Source organism: Bidens hawaiensis, unplaced genomic scaffold (assembly GCF_021521415.1).
Source record: "Bidens hawaiensis isolate Kalapana, Puna unplaced genomic scaffold, B.hawaiensis_p1.1 tig00001016_1, whole genome shotgun sequence".
Taxonomy (NCBI): Eukaryota; Viridiplantae; Streptophyta; class Magnoliopsida; order Asterales; family Asteraceae; genus Bidens; species Bidens hawaiensis.
In genome coordinates, this window is record NW_027491059.1 from 1,629,441 (window position 1) to 1,654,935 (window position 25,495).

A 25,495-nucleotide genomic window follows, 5' to 3' on the forward strand; every position below is an offset into this window, starting at 1 on the left:
GTTATTCTTTGGCGAAGTTAGTCTTTGGCGAAGTTATTCTTTGGTGAAGTTAGTCTTTGGCGAAGTTATTCTTTGGCGAAGTTATTCTTTGGCGAAGTTAGTCTTTGGCGAAGTTATTCTTTGGTGAAGTTGTGCATTGGCGAAGTTACTTGGTGAAGTTATTTGGTGAAGTTGTGCATTGGCGAAGTTACTTGGTGAAGTTGTAATCTAGTGAAGTTGTTCTTTGGCGAAGTTACTCCTTGGTGAAGTTATACTTTCTTCGTCTTCACGAAATACCATTTCATTTGGTTCCAGCTCCTGTTTTGGTTTAAACATGACGTCAATAAACATCACTGAACTGGTGAAAATGGAAGTTGAAGCTGGGTCAGCGACTAAAGCTCCAAAGTTACTTAAAGGCATTAATTTTGTTGTGTGGAAAGACAGATTTGAGCAGTATGTGAAATATCAAGATGCAAAGATGTGGGTATGCATTCAGGATGGTTATATTCCTCCAACAACTGAGTTTGAAGGATATGAGCAACTGAAAAAATATAATAAGATGGAGGACGATGAGAAGAAGATGTACGAGGCAGAAAGTAAGACACTAGCTGAAATCAGCATGGCACTACCTCAGGAAATTCTTCATACTTTCCGAAAGTACAAGATGGCTAGAGAATTGTGGGAAGCATTGGAGAGCCGCTATGAAGGTAACGTCGGAATTCGAAACTCCAAGATAAAGTTACTAAAAACTCAGTTCTCGGTATTCAAGTATTTTAAGAATGAATCGCTTGATGACATCATTACAAAATACTATCACTTGATGACCGAATTGGACAACTACTCCATAAGGTATTCTGAGAATGATATTGTGGAAAAACTTCTTGATGCTCTTCCATCAAGATGGGAGATGTACACAGTTCTGATGAAAGAAGATAAAGAATTTGATAGTTTTGATTTAGAGAAGGTGGTTAACAAGTTACGTAATTATGAGCTTAACATGTTACGAAAAGAGACGCCTAATGATCAAGTTCAGGATCCGGGAATGTATGGTGCAAAAGGCTCTGCAAACTCAAGCTCTAAAACAGATTCGACCGCCAATTACTCAGGCGGGGAACCAAATTCTACGCAAGATGGTCATGTGATGATGAATATGGAAGGAGATATATGCTTTATAGCAAGTGGAAGTGGTTCTTCAAAATCTCAATCTTCAGTCAGTAATTCTTCTACTAGTGCTTCAAATGTAAATTACTCAAAGATGCCTATGAGTGTAAAATCTGCTGAACAACAATTTGCCCTTTATGCCTCTTTCATTGCGTCTTATGAAAATTACATCAAGGGAAAGATAGTTGACCCTGCAACCATGGATGAGGACTACGATCAGATAGATGCTGATGACATGGAAGAAATGGATCTGCAGTGGCAAATGGCGATGATAGTAAGAAGGGTAAAACGGTTTATGAAGAAGACTGGACGAAAGTTCGTGGGAGAGAGACCGGGATTTGACAAGTCAAAAGTTCGTTGCTACAACTGTCAACAGAATGGACACTTTGGGAGAGAGTGCCCAAATGAGAGAGTTGAACGGGTCAGAACAGGCCTACTCAGCAGAATGGGAATGGAAGTGAAATAAAAGCCATGGTTTCTCAACAGAATGCTGGATATAATTGGAACATCAAAGTTGAGGAGGTGATGAGCAAGCCCATCTGGTGAATATTGTGAGTGAAAGAAGTGACAAGGAACCAGTGGAGGATCAAGCATACATGGCAGAAGTGAATGATCAGCTCTTAGAGGTATGTTTTGAACCTCATTGTGAACAATGTGACAAACTGTCTGATCAACTAACTGCTTTAACTGATCAGTATGTAAGTTTGGAAAAAGAATTAAAAATTGTAAAAGAAGAACATCATTACTCTAAACAAATGGAAAACAGTTACTCAGTCAAAATTAATGCTGGTGAAAAAGACATAAGATGCCTTAAGGCAACATTAGCTGAGAAAATCCAATTAATCGATCAAAGTTATGAAGTTGTGGAAGAAAAAACCAAACTTATTGCTGAAAAGGACAAACAGATAGCTGATTATCAAGTGAAAGTGGTGGAACTAAACAGAAAACTTGAACAGTTTAGGAACTCTTCAATGATGCTTAATCATGTCCTAAGTGTTCAACGTTCTCCTAACGATAAAGGAGGAATTGGATACAATGAAGTTCCACCACCTTTTAACAATAACTACACTTATAATCCGTGAAATCAGCCACCTGTCTTTGTTAAACCTGATCAGACAGTAATGGGGAAATGTCAGCTCCATCGACTCACCCGTTAGAGTTCAATAAAGCAACACCAACGTTGAATTGAACAATCATGAGAACCTCAGTAAAGATGTTAATGAATCGGTTCAGACAGAATCGTCAGTTATGGATCAAGACTCCACGCATAAGGAGTCTGTGAACATTCGCAAAGTGGATGATGAAGTTGTGTTACTCAGAAGGGGGGAGAGTGATACTTTAGCAAAACGAAATCTTCTCTAAACCCATTCGTTCCCCCTTATGTGAAACAAACTGTCAGTGAAGTAACTTCATCCACTGCTGCAACTTCTGAAAAGAATGTTCGGATAGACACATATTGTCCAAAGAAAATTAATTGTCCGAACAAAAGCTGTTTTCGATGTAACAAGGTAGGTCACTTTGTCAGCAACTGTCCACTGAAGAGGAAGAAATCTAAAAATTTGAGGACAACCAAAGCTGAAAATGGAACGAACCCTAAAAGTGGTACGGGTAAAAATTCTAATGCATCCAACTTTAATCGTTGGACAAATTTAAGATTTCAAAGAAACCAACCTCGTTTTTTCCCAGTTAGTCATAGAATGGGTAACTTCGAATCCATTAATGCTAGAAAATCAAGGATGTATGGATGGCCTCATAATCAGTTTTCTAGAAATCTTCCATTCAGATCAAATGAAAATCTCCCTCAAGGGAACTTTGGGCAACCAAGGAGTTGGATGACGTTTGACAGATTTGACCAACCCGAGACTAGAAGGGCTTGGGTCCCCCTCTTTTAATTCGTTTCTTTAACTGTGCAGGAACAGTCGATAAGGGCTGTGAACAACATGTGGGTTGTCGACATTGGCTGTTCCCGGCACATGACTGGTAACAAGAATTTGTTACGTGATTTGAAAGCTGTACAAGGAGGAAGAGTTAGTTTTGCAGGAGAAAGTAGAGGAAGAATTTCTGGAGTCGGTACTGTTGCTAATGGGAAAATCAAGTTGGAGAAGGTTAATTTTGTGGAAGAGTTAAAGCACAATCTTCTGAGCGTCTCTCAGATTTTGTGGAAGATTAAAGCACAACTCCTATTTGCATTGATAACACTGCTGCTATCTCAGTAACTAACAATCCCGTAAAATATAGTAAAACAAAACATATTGACATTCGTCATCATTTCATACGGGATTGTGCTGAGAAGAAATTAATCGTGCTTGAAAAGGTTGATTCACTGGATAATATTGCCGATCTTTTTACAAAAGCTTTTGACCGGTCCCGTTTTCAAAACCTTATTGAGCTTAATGGGATGATCAATCCCGAGTAACCATGTTTTTCCTTTTGTCTTTAACCTAAAAATAAATAAATAAATAAATAAATAAATAAATAAAACTTCACTATCGCTGAAAATTATGTCGGTCGCTCAAGTTTGAAGGACATATTCTTAAATATGTTTGGTCCTTATATCTACGTGTAGATTCAAAGGATAGCCATTAACCTAATAACTGAAAGCCACTGGGGCAGTTGTGATGAGTTTTTATTCCTTTGCAGAAAATTATGTCGGTTACACTCAGTTGGCGGGACACATATGTGTATGTGTTTGGTCCTGCTAATCCACTGGATTTTCGGGATAGCCATTTACCCAAAGACTTAGAAGTGATCGGGGCGTCTGAATATAAAATTTTTGGGAAATGATATACTTTTTTAGTTTATAACTCCTCATGAAGCTTCAAAATTGATGTTAAATTGAAAATTGATCCAACCTATGGAAAATGATAGATGAACTGATTTTGTGTGCCTAACGGGTGAAGTTATTAGGCTTAAAAGACTTTAGAACAGTCATTGGTTGGTACGGTAGCTTTCCATGGTGCGTAAAAGTTAATGTGATACAAATTAAATCTGCTCGATTTACTGTGGAGAGTCATTTTAAATGTGCATGTCTCCACATATATCTCTCCGAATGATAGGCAGAAAAGTGATTACCCAGTCATACACGAGCCCGTTAGTGTCTTGATCCCTGCGTATATTGTGTTATCCTTCTGCAGTGATCCAAATTCGGGACTTGCAGGTGTTTGTTGTAGTTCCCAAAAAAAAAAAGGGATTATTATGTCTTATTGCCTTTGAAATTCACAAAGTCTAAAACAACATGGATGAGGCAACAACTGAGTCTTGTGCAAGATGTACATTATTTAAATCAGACACTACATGTCGAAGTCAACTCGGGATGATCTGGGGAAAGCCAAATACGCCTTGAGAATAGATAGGAGGCATCACAGTTCCTTAAGTGATGTCCATCTAAATTTTGAGCCTAATTGAACCTAATCCGTATCACTGAAGCAAGAGAATCATGCTAAGTTTTATACCTGCCTTCAACCTATTTCTCTATGTCATAATAATGCTGAACATGGATCTGTGTGACAGCCTCTTAATCAGTATGATTCCATGTTCGGATCTTTTCTTAAACATGCTGGGTTCTCTACATACTGAAATTTGATCCCGTCAATGCTATTTTTCTTATGTTTATTTTATATTATTTTATACGTTTGTCTTCTGTGAATAACATAAACTCTTCAACGGCTAGTGGCTGAGAACCAAATTCAGTCATCTCTTCTTATTGAACATGGTAAACTTTTTGATACGCTTAAACAGTTCTTAGCATCTCAGGGGGAGACCAGTTGCAAAGGGGATGAGTTGAGAACCAAGAGGAGAGAGGACAGAGATGATGATCCCAATGCTTCGAAAGATGCAGGTGGTGAGCTGCCAAGAACTGAACAAACTCTTGGAGCTTCCACATCTCAAGGGGAGTCTACTGGTCCATCTGGCAGTGCAAGTGGTGAGACGGTTGTGGTGGATGATGAAGCTACTGATCCATCTGGCAGTACAAGTGGTGAAACTGTTGTGGTGGATGATGAGGAAGATATGGATGAAGATGTGTTGCCTCTTAGTGAGATTAAAAGCTTGGTGAACAAATTGAGATTGACAGTGGCTTAGAGGAAGGTGAGATACCTGATGATAGTGTTGAACATGATATTCCAAGTCAAGAACGTGTGGGTCAAGATGATAATATGTTGGGCGATTCTGAGTGGGAGGAACAGCCACGGTGGAAAGAAGAATATGCTCATTGGTTTAACAAAACAAAGAAGCCAGTGGTACCAACGATGTTCAAAAAGAGTTATAATATTAAAGGGTATGCTGAATCGAAAAAGGGTATTATCTGTTGGTTGTATGATGATCAGCTAAAAGTATTTGTGGTGAAAAGATATGATGGGATTCAATATTTTTCTAAGAAGTTGAGATCATTCAATACGTTACCTGAGTGTGAGGTGAAGGACTTGGCTCATTTAAGGTTGATTAATAGGAGTGGGGACAACTTTGCTAGTTGGGTTGGTAAAATAGTGTGGAGTGAAGTTGTTAAGGAGAAAAAGTTTGAGTTGTTGAAGCCTCAAAAGGGGAAGTTGGTTGAAGATACAGATCGAGGAATGAGGGTTGATGGCAAGCCCTGGATGGTGATGAAGTACAAACCGATTCGTTGTATGAAAGAAGTTCCAATGAAGACTATGCCTCAAGATGTGTTAAAAGATCTTAAATGGTGCTATGTTGATCGCCAAACTGCTGAAGCCGTGATGGAAGACCAAGATGAACAGGAGATCTTAAAGGTGTATGATCCTATGCACTTGGTTAATTTGTCTCAAGCTGATTTGTAGGTACTCAACGAAAAGAAGATTTTTTATATTCCTGCCTGGAAAGATGAAGCGAAGAAATATCAAAGGGTGGTCTCAGTTTGTGTGAGACAAGGTGTACATGCTTGAAGATGGAAGGTACGGCTTTTTGGATTACATGATGAGACGAAGATGTAAGAGAAATGAAGCTACTGCCAAGGGGGAGTCTGTTGGTGCATTGTGTCAATAGTTCATTTGTCTCGAGTTTATCGTGTCTGTAATCATTACGATGTTTGGTTTGTCACGAACTAGTTAGTTTTGTTTTGGTTTTGGCGAACTTAGCTTCTGGCGAAGTTAGTGACAAATTCGCCTAGGGTGTTAGGCGAAGTTGTCGTGATATATTAACCTAACTTGCGCCGTCAGTTTGCAAGGTTTTGAGGGTTGTTCGTTTTGTAAGCGGTAGCAGGTTTTGGTGTCCCGGGCTTTCACCTCTAATAGAAAAGTAACCTTTGTCTTACGTGTTACGTGTTCCTTTACGTGTCTTTCGTCTAAACACTCGTATCGTATACGTAGGGGATTCCGCACCCTCGTGTTACGAGATAATCCTGTGTTGATCCGGTTGGGAACCTACAGTGCAAAACAAGGTTCTACTAAACGAGGCTCAAAATATGACTCCATATGAGGTTATCTTCAAGAGAAAACCTTATGTGAAGTTTTTAAAGCCTTTTGGATGTAGATGCTCACTTTTGAATACAAAGGATTATCTAAATAAGTTCCAATCAAAATCACTTGAATGTTTCTTTGTGGGTTACTCATCTCATTCAAAGGCCTACAGAGTCTATGTGAAGGAGCACATGGTAGTCATTGAGTCTTCTGACATCATTTTCAATGAAAACCATTTCAATAATGTTGAAAGACCCAAATGGCTCTTTGACTTGGAGAAGATGATAAAGTCTTTCAAAATATACAATGAAGACATGGATGACAGCATGTACAGAACAAGTTTTGATGACAAAGGAAAACAAAAGCAACTTGATCTGGACAAACTGTGGTCATCTGTTGCTCCTGAACCGAATGGATTTACCTTTGAAAGATGCAGTCAAGGAGCAGCTGAAGTTGAGATGAATGGACAAGAAGCTGCAGTTGAAGTTTCTAATGAAGGACCAAGTGATATGGAGAGTGAACCTATCCAAAGTCAGCAACCAGTTCAACCTGAAGTGACAAATGAATTTGAAGATAGGTTCCAATCTTTTTTTGACTCTCTCCAAATTGGATCAAATGAAGCTTCATCTTCTGCAACTTCTTAAACTCAAATGGACACTAAAATTGAAGGAAGATCTGAGATTGAAGCTAATGACATGAACCTGACAAATCTTGAGACAGAAGTGTCAGCACAACAAATTGTGTAGACTACTTCTGTTGAAAGAAATCATCCTACAGAGAATATCATAGGAGACTTGCATGAGAGAGTGACTATAAGTTCTTCTGAAAAGGCAAACATCTGTCTGTATGCTTGCTTTCTATCCCAAGTTGAACCAAAGAACATTAATCAGGCTTTAAAAGACAACAGCTGGGTAGAAGCTATGCAGGAAGAGTTAGCTCAATTCAGAGACTTACATGTATGGGGCTTGGTTGACAAGCCCAGAGGCAAGTATGCTATTGGAACCAAATGGGTGTTCAGAAATAAGAAAGATGAGAAAGGAATTGTCATTAAAAACAAAGCAAGACTGGTGGCTCTAGGGTGCTTACAAGAAGAAGGGGGTGAACTTTGAAGAAGATTTTGCTCCTGTTGCAAGACTAGAAGCCATCAGGATCTTTCTAGCATATGCAGCATCTATGAACATAAAAATCTATCAATTAGATGTGAAATCTGCATTCTTGAATGGAAAGATAGATGAGGAGGCGTATGTGACTCAACCTCCTGGATTTGAAGATCCAATCCATCCTAACAAGGTGTACAAACTCAGCAAGGCTTTGTATGGGCTACACCAAGCTCCTAGAGCATGGTATGATGAGCGATCAAACCACCTGTTAGAAAATGGTTTCTGCAAAGGAGCTATTGACAAGACCCTGTTCTACAAAAGATGGGACAAGGATCTGCTGTTGTTGCAAGTCTATGTAGATGACATCATTTTTGGCTCTACAAATGAACAAATGTGCAAAGAATTTGAGCAAGTAATGAAGTCTAAATACAGGATGAGTTCAATGGGAGAAATGAACTTTTTCCTTGGACTTCAAGTGCAGCAAAAGGCAGATGGGATTTTCATCAATCAATCAAAATATGTCCAAGAGATTCTTAACAAGTTCAAGTGCCAGGATTTCAAGACAGTGTCTACACCAATGGACACACATGAGAAGATGGTACCTGATGAGAAGGGGGAGCCAGTGGACCAGCATGAATATAGGGCCAAGATAGGATCACTGATGTATCTGACAGCATCTAGGCCAGATATTATGTTTGCTGTGTGTGTCTGTGCAAGATTCCAAGCTAACCCCAAGATCTCACACAGCTAGCAGTAAAAAGAATTTTCAGATATCTCAAAGGGAAACCAGATTTGGGGATTTGGTATCCAAAGAACTCTTCTTTTGACTTGGTGGGCTACACAGACAGTGACTATGATGGTTACAACATGAGTAGGAAATAAACTTCAGGAGGATGCCAGTTTTTAGGGAACGGGTTGGTGTCATGGCAATGCAAGAAGCAGACAACAGTGTCCATCTCAACTATTGAGGCTGAATACATTGCTGCATCCGCTTGTTGTGCACAGGTTCTATGGATTCAGAATCAACTGCTGGATTATGGTCTGAATTTCTTACTTCAATTTTAATTGACAATACTGCTGCTATGTTCATTGTTAAGAATCCAGTCCAACATTCTAAAACTAAGAACATTGAGATTAGACATCACTTTATTAGGGATTGTAATGAAAAAGGCCTAATAGAAATGAAACGAGTAGATACATTTGATAATCTGGCTGATTTATTCACCAAACCATTAGATAAAACTAGGTTTCACTTTCTGTTAAAATGCCTAGGTATGATAAATGCTGATGAAATCTGATTGATGATGTGTGCTTATGTGAGGTGCTTACTGATTATCTATGATACTCACAATTAATGTTTGCATGATTTGTTGCTATGCTTGACTGATTATTCTGATTGCATAAATCATGCTTGTGATTGTTTTGTATGATAAATTTTCATGTATTTGATTTTCTTGTTTTTCATATACTTAGATATGTGCTTACATGATACATTTGTGTGATCTAAGTATTTCTAGCATGAGTCTGTGCTTGATATTGTGTTTGTTGCTTTTCGAGCACAAGCAATGCTACTTGAATACTTTTCTATGTAATTCGAGCACATATGACATGTCTCAGCTGCTCGAGCATAGAAACCTGCTTTGGAAAACTTTTCAAGTATTTCGAGCATGATTCTGTGTTTGATTGTGTTTGTTACTCCTCGAGCGCAAACAATCATACTTGAGAAATTTTAAGAATTTCGAGCAAAAATGACATGTATCAAATGTTCGAGCATGAAAATATGTCTTGAAAGTGTTTACTCGACTGTAACGCCCGTAAAACTTCGTTGAGAAAGAAAATAAGGGCTTATGCCTTCTAGGATTGTATATTCTATCGGAACTCGTTCTGGCATCTTCAGGGACCTCCTGGTTGTTCTCGTATGTTAAGTTCTTAACCTTTTCATCCTAGTTATCATAATTTTCAACCTCGAGGGGCCAGTGTGTAACATTTAATTATATATCAAAAAAAGGAAAACCCTAGCCCCCTTATGTCCCGATCGGCCAAGAGCAGCCCCACCCTCCTCTGATTTTCTTTTTTCCAGCTTGATTCCGGGTATGAATCCATAATACAAGGTCAGTACTAAGTCCCTGAAAGTCTTTTACGCATTAATTGATCATTATATCAGGCGTATTGATCGATAAACGGCTTGTTCTAGGCTAACCGGGTGGCTGTCCAATTGAGCAATTCTGGGACTGTTTTGGTGGAGGTTTTTGCACCAACATCTTCCTAGTTATGTCTAGTATATCATACTTAAAAATCATGTTCATTGGTGTTCGTTAGATTGGTCGACTAGTTGTAGTTTGAAAGATTGTGTTCGGTTGACTAGAATTGTTGATTGTTGCATTTAACGCGAGGGTTGAAGTGATTAACGACCAATTCAGCTCGGGTGAACTTGGTTTGATGTACGGGCTGTTGAAAAATCATTTTTATAAGTTATGGGGTTGAATTGGTTGTCGGTTACTCACACGGGTCGGTACAACGCGCAATTGCGTTTATTGAATAGTTGATGCGTTGTACTTGCGAGTTACCGACCCATTTGACTCGTGTAGCGTCATGTGGACTTGTTGGCTGTGAAATTATCATGTTGGGTCCACACGGGGCTGAGTTGGATGTTAATGGCCTAAACGACTCTTAAACGCGCGTGTTAGTGTCACCTAGTGCTTCCGGGGGTAAATTGGAAATTCTTTATTCCCGGGAGTATCTAAGGGTCGTGTTGGTGAATGTAAGTCCCCGGGGGCTGTTATGATTGAGTTTGATGAGGTCAAGGCTTTAGGTAACTCGAACCATGTTAGAACATCTCGTTGGATAAACGAGTCATTTCGATGTTGTTAGTAATGTTTGTATGTAAACTGACAGGTGTTTGAGTTTTGGGATTACTGGGGGTCCTCTAGCTTGTGGTGAAATCGTACCTTGTGTCAGGTGAGTTAATGATGCCCCCTTTTAACTCTTTTTACGTTTTGGGCTAGCATACACACTCAATTACAGTTTTACCCGATTTTACTCGTTAAAATAATTTGAAGGTCATTGTATTGTTTTGATAATGTTTGTGCAATTATGAAAATCCAGTGAGAGTTACATTCTGTGCCTTAGGATACTTTAGACTCGTTTGGTCATAAATTCCTTAAGGTTATAAACCTGGTCATGGTCTAGACTCGAGGATGTTAATAGGCTTGGTAGTAATTGAATACGAGTAGACCTATTTACTTAGTTCATATATTGGACTGATTATTATATATTACCTTATGGCCCATAGGTTTACTTTTAATATGGTATATTTTGGGATGATATATATATATGCATGTATGTATGTATGTATGTGCACGTGTTACCCTATGGCCTATGGTTAGTGATGTTCGTTAGCCATTCGTGACTAAGGATGGCTTACTTACGCTATGGTATATTTTGGGATTATATATATGTATGAGTATGTGTTACCTTATAGCCTACGGTTGTGTGTATGTTAGATTGACTTTCAGGTTAAGGAATGGATGCTACCGCTTGGACGTGCTGGATGCTACTCGGATTTGAAGGCATTTCTAGACGAGGACTTTAAAATAAAACAAACACTTCTCTTTATATTCAGTTTTGGGATTTTAGATACTTAACTTCTCCCACTGTTTATCATTTGGTATTTTTCCAGTTTTGGGAATTTTTGATGATTACGAATTTCCGCTGTTAAATTACTCTGAACTAGTTTTAAATAAAATGAAATGTTTGGTTTTAAATTTTGGTGAAATTGTGGATGTGATTACCAACTATAGGATTTCTGAGATTCGGGGTCTTACATCGACTTTCGAGCATATCTGTGGCTCGAGCACAATGACTATGTCTTGAATCATTTCTTATGTATTTCGAGCTCATGTCTTGTCCTCGAGCAAATTGACACTTCTAGGTAGTACAATGAGCACATGCATTGAAATGACAAAAAATTTGAGTTAGTCTATCGAGCACACATAGTGACATGATAAATTTTGAAGTTTTCTCGATAGAATACTTGTGTGCTCGGAGTGAAAATTCACTCACCAATGAATTGTGTTATACTTGTGTGCTGTTTGTAAGTCTTATGTGCTTAAATGACAAAAACAAGTGGTTCAAAATTAGATGCAAAATGAATTTCTCAAAGAAACTAACTCTTGACACACAAACAATTTTGACTAAGCAAACAGTATTTCGGTGATCTCATAAGAGATATGATAATATTATCCAGTTCAAAGCTTTAAAGAAGCTTAAAATGTTTATGTGGAGATTGAATCCAACCTATAATGGGATATGATAGTATATTGTCTAAAATCCTAACCCATAGATTATAGGCTTAAAGGATTTATGTTCAGTAAATTGGCATTTCGTCTGGTATCTTTTCATGAGTGTAGTGACATACGTGATACAAATATAATGAACATGCTAAGTCTGATGTGGTGACTCATTTGAAGACCAAGGTATGTTTCCTTGCATATCTCTTCGAATGATAAGCAGAAAGGCAATTATCCAATCATACACGAGCCTGTTGGTGTTTTGGTCACACAAAATATTTACAAAGTATCTGAGCAGATATATAAGTATAGCTATATAAAAGCTTATCAAAAGAAAGGAAAGAAAACGAAAAATATGAAAAAGAAAAATGCTTCAAAAATGGAACATCAAAAGTATTATAAGTTATGAAATAATAATATATCATGACTTAAGGGGCACTACAGGAACTGCAAGGGTGGGGATTTCAACTAAGTCCTAAACACCCTGATGTAAGGCATGTAAGTCCGGATGACATGTAAGTCCAACGTTCAACCTTATAGTCTGATATATATATATATATATATATATATATATATATATATATATAAACTGCTCATAAAAACAAATTTTGACCAAGGCATCAGGGGATTGAAATCAAATGGGATGATTGGAGAAAGCTAAATAGCTTTGAGAAAAGATAAGGGACAACCTGAAGTTCAAAATATAACCATTCTTCACTTAAACTTTAATTGAACTTTAAGCATATCACAAGTGTTATGATAATCATGCTAAGTGCCATTACCTAATGTCAACCTAACTTAGATCATAATATGGCTGACTATGAAATGGTGTGAAAGAGTTTGGAAAATCTGATCCCATGTTGAGATCTCTCCAGAATAGTTTGAAATGAATTTCTAACTGGAATCTGATCTCATCTGATCCCATATTCACCTTAAACTAATGCTTAAATAAAAACAAAAGTTCAAATGATATAACTATCAGTTTTAAGCAAAGTTTAAGTGTGATATTTGTCTAGTTTGCTAGGAAAATAATGATATGTTCACAAATGTAATATGTTTTTGTTCTAAGTGTTTTCGAGTATGGTCTAGGTATTAGAGTGTACTTCGAGCTTACTTTTGACTTGGATATCTTATTTGTTGCTCTTCGAGCACAATGATATGCTCTGTATACTCTCTTAAGTATCTCGAACATAGATATCTCATATGTAGCATTTGGAGCACATATGTTCACATGATAAATTCTGTTTTAAGTGTTTTCGAGCATACATGTACTTTTCACGAGCAAATGTTATGACATGATAGATTTCTAAGTATTGTCGAGCATGCATATACTCTTCGAGCATAAGTGATCACTGAATTATCCAAGTACGTTCGAGTAAGAGTTGAGTTGTTTGGAATGTGTCTCGAGTATAATTGATTAACTGATTATTTCTTATATACTTCGAGCATATAGATTAAGGGTAAGCAAATGTGTTAAGTTGTTCGATCACATCTCCTCACAAGCATACCAATTAGGATCTCGAGCATGATCTTATGCTCGAGTATGTATGACTTCACTTTGAAAGTGGCTAAGGGTGTCTCGAGCATGGATGTACTCGAACTCAGTGATGAACTGTCTCAAAAGGATAAACTTTTCCTAAGTATCACTTGAGTATACTTGCGTTCGAGCAAACCATAAATGAACAGTTGAACCAATATTCTTTGTATGTCGAGCATGAACTAGAATGTGTACTCGAGTATAGTGGGAGACAACTGTCTATTTGGCTGTATGCTTGAGCAAGGGAGGTACATTTAATTTGAATTAAATGACAACTGTCATGCACTAGACGACAAAATTGTATTGTACCAACCAAACGTTAGGTATAAAAGGGGGACTTAGAAACTTTTTCACACATTTCATTTCCCTCTCTTAACCTAATTGCAAAAACCTCTTTCTCGTTCATCCCCTGCTTACTCAAATACTCGATTATACTTCGAAAATAGCCATTGGCTCTGTTTCGAATTTGGTAAGATATTGATACTCGATTATCGTCTCACCGATTTTGGAACTAGGGTTTCTAATTTATTATCTTACTAATCGTTTACTTGTTTGTGCAGGTATGCATATTACTACGGAACATGTTACTGAAGACACCATTCTCTTTGACTATCATCGATTATTGCTTATGCATCTATGTTCACTGACTACTGTTTTCTGTTGTAGAACTGATGACGTTAAAATTCAAAAAGAGACATAACATGTGTGCCCAGTTGGAGGTTGATAACGATAACAGGGAAGTGGAGCTGATGATAAACTTCCTCAATAACTCCAACTTGAGGGTAGCTTTGCCTGAGAACCCAACGATTTACAGGAATCATATTACAGATTTTTGGAGCTTAGCTACATATATGGATGATGTTAATGGAAAAAGGATTGAGGCCTCCGTGTTAAATCATGATATTGAAGTTACTGAAGCTTTAATTCGAGCAGCACTACACTTAAACGACAATCATGAAGATCAACCATTGTACTATGTTCCAAGACTACTGAGAGTATTTCAAGAAATAATGGGTTATCAAGGGGGTGTGAAAGAAGGACAGTTCCAGAAAGGGAGTTTTACGTTGATTTACAGATTCCTTATTCATCATGTCATCCAGTCTCTATCTCCAAGGAGAGGGACTTGGACTTTACTGAGCAGGGAACTTGCATCCTTGACTGTAGCTATCTTGTATCAGCAACCTTTCAATGTGTCAAGACTAATCTTCAATGGTTTGGTGTCCAATGCTGAGAAGGCTGTAAACCAAAGATTCCTCATGTACCCGAGATTTTTACAGATTCTTATAAATAGGTCTTTGCAAGACCTACAGCAGACGGGTGAAGTACTAGAACTACAAGATCCAAACATATGTTAACGAATGAAAAATGTCAAAAGTAAATTTATTGACAATGCTGATTGGGATGTTCTCCCATGGCTCCTTGTTCCTGCCTTAGGTGCAATTGATGTATCTCGCACTACAGGCAATAGTGATGATGAAGATGAAGATGAGGGTGAAGATCATGTGCATATAGAAGGAAATGATGATAATGATGATGATGATAATGATCAGGGTGATGGAGGTGCTGGTGAAATTAATGAACCAATCATTGAACTAATCGCCCATGAGGCTTCAAATGTTGGAGGTGAAGATGCTGGTGATGGGCTTATCGATGAACCAGTTGCTTATGAAGCTGAGAATGTTGAAGTTGAGGGTCATGATACTGAGGTGGATGAGCCGGTTATTAATCCAGTTGGAACTAAGATGGTCACCTTCTCTGGTGGTGAATCTGATGTTAACATGGGGAATCAATAGGGTAATGAAGGACCAGATTTGGAGGTGAATGAACAAACTGATGACCCGGTTGTTGGTCCTAGCAATTTGGCAAATGAGCTAATAGATGAGGACGACTTTGTTGCCTCTGTAATTTCAAATGTTGCTGAAGCTCACAAGATAACTCCACCTGATTCACCACCACCTGAAGTACACCATGAATCTAAAGACTCTCTTGAGGATGAAGATGCTGATGACAATATTCCTTCCACCCCTGCCACTACTGAACATGCATTATCTAACACTGAACAACTTCATGATACAAGCCTAAACTGCTCAAGATACAAATATACTCACCCCACCAACCTCACCAATACAAGACCAAACTACTACTGATTTTGCTCAATCTACCAACCCCTTCCCACAGAACCTGAGCCATACAAAATACCCTCCCCAGAATCCTCTAACTCTGAACCATTTTCTGAACCAGCCCTTAAACCAACTCAAGAAACACCACCATCCAGCCCCAACATATATGACCTCATCAAAGAGAATGCGGAACTAGAGTTTGAAAATGTGACTTTAAGGAATACAAATGCAGTACTGGAGACAAGGAACAAGGCACTGGAGGCTGCATTGCAAGAGGCATTATTGAAAATTCAAACCCTAGAGGGGCACTCTAAAGTTGAGAAGACCTCAGATGCACCAAAACAGAGGGAGAATCTAGAAGAAGATGAAGGCCTAAAACTGATTGTAAACTTATATGCCAGTTCAGATCAGGAAAATAAGGATGAAGTTGCTGGAACATCCAATGTCCCTGAAATGATAAATCCAGAAGTTGTTGAAGGAGATGTTCAAGTTGAGGGGGATTCAGGAGAGAAGGAGATTGAAGCAGAAGAAGAGACCCCTAAACAACTTGCCCAAAGACAGATCAAAGGCAAAGGGGTGGCTCTGACTGATGTTGTTCTTCATCCAATAGCAACTCATAAAGAAAAATCTGGAGATGAAATACTACTGAAGGACAATGTTATTGATCCAGATATGGCTGAAGTAGAATCAGTCAAAACAGCCGTAAGACTCATGAATGAAGATTTGGATTCACTAAATCAAAAGGATTAAGAAGATGATGAGGAAGTTCCTCAGGAAGTTCTTGAAGCACTGATGGATATGAGGAAGAAGGAGGTAGAAGAAGAGAGGTTAAGGAAAGAAGCTGATGAAGCAATTAGGGCAGCATTGGAGTCATTGAAAGCAACACAAACTGATGAGCAAACTCCAACTGCACAAAAAGATGATGAACAAGAGCCCATACAAACTGAGCCAGTAATAACTGAACTTGAAACTGAAGAACCTGAAACTGAAACACCAAAAGAACAGGAGGTTGGTTTGGGTCCAGTAAATCAAACAGAAGAAGAGGATGAAACAATTGAGATATCTGCCAGTTCGATGGTAAAGTTAGTCATAATGAAAGATCTTACAGACATCTCGAACAAACCTAAAGGGCATCATCCTGAGATTGTAAAAGCTGCCAAAAAGGCACAGAAAGATTTTATCAACCTAAGCAGAAATTCAGAACCAGTGGTTGAAGAGTCGGTTGAAACTACTGAACCTGTCATTCGTGAAGTCACTGAAGAGGATGAAGATACACCTGTGAAAGAACCAGTGGTTGAATATGTCACACCCCGACTAGCACAATGCGGAAGCGTAAAACGGGAATGTAACAGACACCTCTGGTATCAACACATTGTTTATAAAGAAACATTACAAACTAATTTACAATATATTACATTTCATTGTTCTATCATTGTTTTACAGTCTAGGTGATATAAACCAAACTAGTTCGTTAACTATACGATCTTACTACTAGCACCCTTGCTTCTATTCACATAGCATCAACCACACACCTTGGGCAAGTAACAGATCACCAAATCATTCCGATTTAGGTACACCTAAAAAGCAGTTTAAAATGGGTCAACTACTAGAGTTGGTGAGTTTCACGAGTTTCAAGAAAATAGTTATGAATATTCACAAGTTAACACTAGTAATCATGATATAAGTATGTATGTATATAAATGATGTAATTATGCTAAGCTACAGTGAAGCCTTGACTATTTGTGCTGCGTGCATCCATTTCCCACGCTCAATCAACCACTGTGGCCCCCTTTCCGTCCACAATATGCCCCAAGTAGCTATGTCTAACACTATATAGCGTGTTGTATAATTATGGTCATGTGCAAACGGGGTAAAGTCTCAGCAACACATGCCGGCTCCGTTTGGGTTTGTCAAACCAATAGTACTATTCACAAGCCACCGGCTCGAAGTTAATCACTGTGTTAGTGGGGACTTTCGTGTGTTAGCACTTAGATAATTCACATCAATACATGTTTCAGGTATGTATATGTAATCAAACATGTTTTTCACCCCAAAAGTTCGTAAAACAGTTTAGATGGTGGGGTCATGAAACTCACTGTTTAGTAGATAATCAGTAGCACGTCGGTTCGAGGTTTGTAAAACTTGCAATCACGGTTTCCTATAATCAATATTATAATAATATTAATATTTTAATATTATTATAATCTCAATACTAAACTAGGCTGTATAACTAATCTGGGTATATCTGGAACGCCTCGAAAGTGGCAATAAGCTTAGGTTGTGATGTTGTTCATTGTCTAATACTTAAAACCGAACTTGGCTCAGATTCCCGTTTTCCCAGCTGGGCCAAGTTGTTCGTTTACGCATTCAGAAAACAGTTATGGGAAAATAAGCTTGGGTAAATGTATTGGTTAATAAAATGATTAAGTTATAAAGAAGGATCAGATACTGGGGTCCCGGATTAGCCACGGGGCCCGTTTCTGTTTATTCAGTTTGATTTAAGAAGAAACGCGCACAATCTATCCGGATTGTCCCGGTTTCTCATAGAAAAGTTCGTTTTTACTTAATGAATCCAAAAATATGATTTTTGATCACTCTTGGTGTTTTGATATTCCCTCAGGTTCGTTAATCGCGAACTTGCCGGTTTTTATGAAAACTGAATTTGTTTAATCTTCAAATTAGCATAATTAATTAAACGTTAATCATTAAATTATGAAAATTTAGCCACTTATCAATTAAAATATGTAGACTTTTATAAAAATATTTCTGGAATTATTTACTGATTTATTAATTTATAAAAATTCATTTTATCAGCTATATTTCGCCTGAAAATCGTCCGTTTATCCCAAACAATTTCCAAAAATTCCACAAAAATTCCTGAATACTCAAATTATGTCCCGAAACAACCTGTATCAATTTCAGAATGTAAAAAGCTCGTGCGATATTCTTTTCGGCCCAAATCCGGCTATAAAAATTCACACAAACGCATATGCGCAAAACACCTTTAGACTTCTCCAAATGATCCCAAAATTCATATGTGATCAAAATACATTAAATTTGAGTTGCCCGAAAAATTTCATAATTTTTGAAGCATTTTAACTATTTTTCCCCATTAAACGTCCCAATTCGGTAATAAATTCGCCAAATATTCTCGGATGGTAAAAATTACCATATCTAAAAAGGGACTCAATGACTTGGTCCCTGATGTCCCTGCAAAATTTCAAGGCCTAATAATATGTACATCACAACCTTAACCTAAACAGCCCGTAAGCGAGTGTTTTGGCATTACCTTAGCGGTTTTAGTTCGTTTCCGCCTTTCTAATCAACTTTTCAAGCTCTTGTGCTACTATGTAGGCTAGATACAAGTCCTATATCACAAACCAAGCAAGTTTCATCAATAGAACAGCCCTTTAACTTAGGGTTTCGGCTAGGGTATAAAAACGAACTTTTGAACCGTAAAAATGCCATTTCAACCCTTTAATCCGTGTTTATGGCCAAAAAAAATCATGATTCTGATTTGAAACTAGGTTTAGCCTCAAAGTATATTTTTGGATGATTTTAAAGAGTTTTTCATGGTTAATCATGATTTTTACTAATTAAAACATGTTTATATGGTGTTAATCAAGGCTAAACAAGTATAAAAGTTGCTTATTTAAGTAGTTACCTTAGGGTTTTGGAAGAAATCTGGAGATTTTGATTGCAGCTGCCTGGACTTAAAATTTTTGTTAATTGGAATGCATAAAAATGCTTAAGAGTAAAGTTTTATAAAAAAAATGGGGGTGGGGTATGCTGGCCGATTGGAAGTCTCATGGGCCCATTTTGGGCCCATTTTGGCCCAAGTTTCTGATTTTTCAAGCCCAAATACAAAAAGCCCAGTCCAAATTTAGTTCGGGTTCGGTTTTTGGCGCGAAAAATTTATCGTGTGCGTCAAACAGTGCGAAAACGAGTGTTTTTCGGCTAGTTTTGTGTAAACTTATAAAAGCATACTATATGTTTGTAAAAGTCGAAAATATTTTCACGGATCGCTTAAAACATTTCAAATAAGTGTTTGGTAAGTCTTTTTTGGCTTAACGGATGATACAATGCTTGGTTTGTAACTATCTTTCGCGTTTAAATCTATAGCGGGTAGTTAAACGAGCATGTTTTCGTTTAACTTGTTTGCTATCAAACTAAGGCCATATTACTAATATTTTAGCTTATATTAAACGTATATCACTTATAGATGGCCCCCCCGGGATATCTGGGTCATAACTCGACCCGTTCGGTTAATCGTTCGTTTGTTACACAAAAAGCGTTTATTTGCTTAATCAGTAGATACGTACTGAGGTGTACCTTGTTTTGGCTCAAATGTCATAGAAGATATCTTTGATAAAGAACCTGTAACACAAACCAATGAACCTGTAATCACAGAAACTGATGGTGATGAAGTGCAAAAGACTGTGAATGAAGAACTTATTATCACTGAGCTAACAGAACCTGAAACTGAAGCTGAGGGGGGAGTAAAAAGGAAGGAGACATCTGAAGTTGAACCTCCCAATGACAAAAGACAAAAATCTGTGTATAAAAGAGGTTTGAAATCCAAGTTTGTATTTAAGTCTCCTGAGCCTGAGAATGAAGAACCAAAGATAGGAGATTTTCACAATTTGGATGAAAATGTGGAAAGTAATGAGGAAGAAGGACCAAGGACAACTGATGATAAAGAAAATGAAGACAAAGCATATCTCATAAGTCTTGACTATGACTTGAAATATCTTCAAAGATTATCAAAAGAAGCCATTGCAAAAGAAGCTGAAGGATAGAGAAAGAGGGAATCCAGAAGAGAATTTCTAATAAACGCTGGACACAAGCCTGCCTTCTTAAATCTCCAATCATTTGACACAATTGACAAAATCTACAAGAGAGCTCTTATAGATGACATTGCAAATTTTGTTGAAAAGGCAAACAAAAGGAAAAGGACAAGTGATGATGCAGAGTATGAGACTGTCAAAGCTAAACATAAAGATATCTATTTTTTTGCAAATACATGGCTTTGAATACAACTCATTAATCAAGCTTTCTCTGGATGAATTGAAAAGAAAAGTACAAAGAGTTAAATACTCTTACAAAACTGAAAAGAATACTGCTGATCTTGAAAGAGAAAAGAAGTTGAAATTGCAGATGGAGAAAGAAAGGGGGGAAGCTGAAAATAAAGAAGCTGAGGCTAGGGAGTGGTTCAAAGATCCTGAAAGAGTCCAAACTTTGAAAGACTTAGTTCTGAAAAAAGGAATGACTGAGGAAGAATTTGACAATATGCCCCATGCTCAACTCCTTGATATTTACCACAAAGAGCAAAGGATGTACTTGGAAACACAGAAAATATTACAAGAAGAAAGAAGGAGAATGGATGAAGTTGTGAGAGCTGAAATGATGAGTGCCCTACACAAAAGGGGTGCTAACATGGGAAGACTTATAGTACAATATGATGATACAATAAAGAGATGGTTTGAAGAATCAGAACTTGAAGAGGCTAAAAAGAAGAAACAAGCAAGCACAAGCAGAACCCCAAGGTCAGATATTGTAAGGCCTGAACCACCAAGAAACTAAAATTTGCCTACAAATCATGGATGATTTGAGAGATTTTTCAGAAGAACAGTTGAAGAAGATGGCTGAGTTGGATCTGTATGATAATCAAAACAGTAGCTAAAAGGCTGGACAACAAAGAAATGATCTCTCCAGGTTTATTAAAGAACAATTAGAAAAGGGATTCTCATTTCTGAAGCAGAAGAGAATAGAGATACACAGCCAGGCTGAGAGAGAGAGAGAGAGAGAAGAAATAAAAGAATAAATGAAGTGCACACGTTAGAGCTCTCTCTCTTTGAAACAAAGAAAAGGAAAACTCAAGCAAGCAGCTCACATGAAAAAAGGAAGACTTTGAGGAGTGCTTAGCTATGAGGCAGCATATGTTGGAACCAAACTCCATTGCATAACAAAATGGAAGGCTCTCTTATTTTACTTACCATCGACATATGATTCAACAACCTTGAGGAATGTAGCAGGAGTTGCAATTGCAGTGATAATGTATGACGAAGACCTCAGATTCATGCATCCTCAAGATCTTCAAGATATAGTAGATGTTGAGTTTCCTCTTGACTCACAAGATGCTGTGGAACTAGATATGATTAAACAGAAGGCAGCCCTTGTCATTCTAAAGAAAGAAAAATCTGATACAAGGCGCAGGAGAAGAAGATAGCAAAAGCTCAATGATGATCTTTTTGTTTTCTGTTTATCTTTGTTATGTTTTTATTTTCTATTTTGATCTGTAAAATTTGATTTGTAATGCCCAAGCGGCAGAATTCCTATATGTAATGAAATGACATGTTCTTAAATGATTTATGCTTGATATTAGATACATGTGTAACTCTATGCAGGTGTGTTTTGGTGCATCTGAGCTAGTTCCAATCTAAGGGGAGATTTTTGGGTCGGATTTTTGATAAGGAAGATTGGAATCTTCTCAACCTCCTCAGGAAATGGATAAGTATGGACTTCGAGCAAGCCTAGACTATCGAACATGGTTTTACTACTTCGAGCAAGGTCTTCCCCTTTATGGTTAATTCTTCTAAGTGTTAAGGCTTCGAGCAAGCTACACTTCAACAAGCAAGAGTATTCTTCTATCAAGTATGGATTGCCAATCGAGCAAAAAGCTTGACGATTCAAGTTTTAACCAAGTGTTACGAGCACAGGATGTCCGAGCACATAATGACGAGCATGGATGCAATAAGAAGATGTCATATGCTCGAAGCATGGACTACGAGCATGATTCAATCTCACGAGCAAGATTTACATCCGAGCATGCTAAATATTGCTGAATAAGTCTTAAGATAGGATTGAAGACATCAAGAAGAATGGACTTGCTCGATGGACTAGTTCGAGCAAAGCAAGGACTGATCAAGAGAAATGAAGCTTGCTAGAAGAGAATATTTTCACTGGAAAATATTCTAAATAAAGTATGCTCGAAGACACTCATCGAGCATACCTTGCATACTGATTCTGCTCAAGCAAGAGACAAACCTTGCTCGAAGACTATTACACTTGTTTTTGTTTTTGTCTTTCATTATGTAATGATTTAGGGATTCTAGAAGGAATGTTAGGGTCTATAAATAGGATCATAGGTTTCCATATAGGGTACGAATAACGACGCAAAACACGGATTACGAGAAAAACATTCGAAAAGAATATTTCCTTTTGTTTCCTCGTACCGCCGCCGCCGACACGAAACCCTAGACATTCCATTTACTGTTTCATTGAATGACGCATTTAATACAGTGAATCTTTGTATTTGTATTTTTTTCTTAACTGATTATCCTTTATTGTTTCGTTTATTATTATATCACGTCTTCATTCCCATCCGTTGGATATCCTGATTTCGCCGGGATATTCAATAGGCCTTTGGGTTATTGAGTCTATGTGTTCTTGTCGACCTTTCTAAGGTGTGCACCTGACTCTCGGTCCTGGCAAGTAGTATCAGAGCTTTGGAAGCTCGCTGAAGGCCACGGGACTGAAGGTTTGTGATAAAGCTTGAAGCTTTACTCTGTTTGTCTACTTCAAAAGTCAAATTTGCTGAAATGGAAGATCAAGAAGTGTCTACTAACAAGATTCCAAGACTGCTTTGACAAGAGAACTTTATTAAATGGAAGGTGCTTTTCGAAGCCGCTGTAAACTACAATGACCCGGAACTCTGGACGTCTATTACAGATGGAAACTATGTTGCGTCCACTGCTGCAAACAACAGTGCCACTGTAGAGCTGAAAATGAAGAAAAGAGATGACAAAGCACTATGTATGCTGAAGCTAGGTCTGTCTTGGGAAATATTGACAACAGTTAATCATCACAAAACTGCAAAGGATATGTATGATGCAGTTGTTGATATGTTTGAGGGCAACACAGAACTGAGAGACACTAAGAAGGATAGACTGAAGCAACAGCTGGATAGATTCAAGTTCAAAGATGGTGAACGATTAAAATCAGTTTTGCAAAGGTTTATGGTGATTGTGAATGATATAAGAACAACTTACCTGCAAATCTCTGATTTTGAGCTAAATAAGAAGCTTCTGTCATCTTTATCTGGTGAATGGTATACAGCAAGCAAGTTTATCAAAGAAAAAACAAATTTTCCTAACTTTAAGTTGGATGATGTGATCGCTTTCCTCAAAGCTGCAGAACATGAAATGACTGAGAATCACATGATTAGAGAGGATAAGCCCAGCTTTCCAGTGAAAAATGCTCTTGTAGCACCAATGGGTAACCTCTTTGTCAATAATCAGCAATCACCAATCATTGAAGAGCCAGCTGAAACAAGCTCAGTATGTGGAGGAGGTCAGTCAAGGTTCAATGTGCAAATGATAGAAGATGACACAACCTCATCAGCAAGTGGACTCCCTCCTTACACACCAAACAATGCAAGCCATGGAGCAGACTATCAAGCTCTATTTTCTATGTTCACTGACTTGTATAATGCTTTTGTGGCCAAAAACCTTATCAACACAAGCATTGTGCAAGAAGACCTCGAGCAGATTGATGCTGATGACTTAGAAGATATGGACATCAAATGGCAGGCTGCCATGTTAGCTGTAAGAAGCAAGAGGCCGTATAACCGGATAGGAAGATTAAGTTTCTCTGGACCCAATGAACGAATAGGGTTTGACAAATCAAAGGCTATTTGCTAAAACTGTCAGCAACCTGGACATTTCGCCAGAGAATGTAATCAGCCCAAGCAAGTGGGAAATCAAGTAAATCAGAATCAATTCTACAACAATCAGAACCAAAACTTCCAAAATCAGAGAAATCAATTGGTCAACCAAAACCCCTACCAACAACAGAACAGACCTCAACAACAACATTTCCAGCCTCAGAGAAACAACCAATTAAAGATCCAGAACAATTAGAACAGAGGAAATCAAAATGCTGTGACTCAAGTAAGTGATCAAGGGAATGTTGTTGTCACAAGGGTACCTCAAGATGGGGAGTTTGATTGGAGTAATCATGCGGCAGAGATGGAAAAAGCAAACGTTGCTTTCATGGCCAAGGTGCAGGACAAAGCAGAATCTTCAATGTCCTAGGTACATTCTGATATTTCTATTTTTGATCTTCTTTTAACAATTGATGAGCTTAATCAGGAGATTGGAAAGTGGAAGTCAGAATGTGGGAGAAAAGAAGCATTTCTAAATGTGTATGAAACTAGTGAGGCAACCTATGAAAACCATATTAAAGGCCTGGAAGAAGACTGTATGCAAGCATACATAACTCAATCAAGAATGACAGTTGAGATTGAGGGATTGAAGAAGATGTATGCAGACGAGAAGATTAAGAATGCTGAACTGATAATTCAAATGGATTTCCTTGTTTAATACAGATGAGAAGATGTATGCAAATGACCGTTTACTTTTTCGAAAATGTGTTTCCTTGTTTAATACAAGCACATGAAAATTCTCTAAGAAAGGTTGGTGAAGCAAGTACATCAAGAGTGGTTGATGATACTATTCATGATGAGAGACATGAACGACCCAAGGTCGAATAGGTTGAGCTTAGACGAAGCAAAAAACAAAGGGATCAAAAATCCTTCGGTCCGGACTTCATGAGTTATATGGTTGAGGGTGAGCCCAATACCTACCGCAAGGCGGCTACCTCTTCGGAATCACCTCAATGGAAAGAAGCAATTAAGAATGAGATAGATTCTATACTGCAATATATATATATATATATATATATAATAATAATAATAATAATAATAATAATATAATAATAAAGATCCTTAAGAATGCAAATTAATGAAGTCAGTTAACTTAAAAGTTAACCCCATTAACTTTAGAGAAATAAATAACAAACAAATATAAAGGATTAATATGTGTCCATTATTAACAGT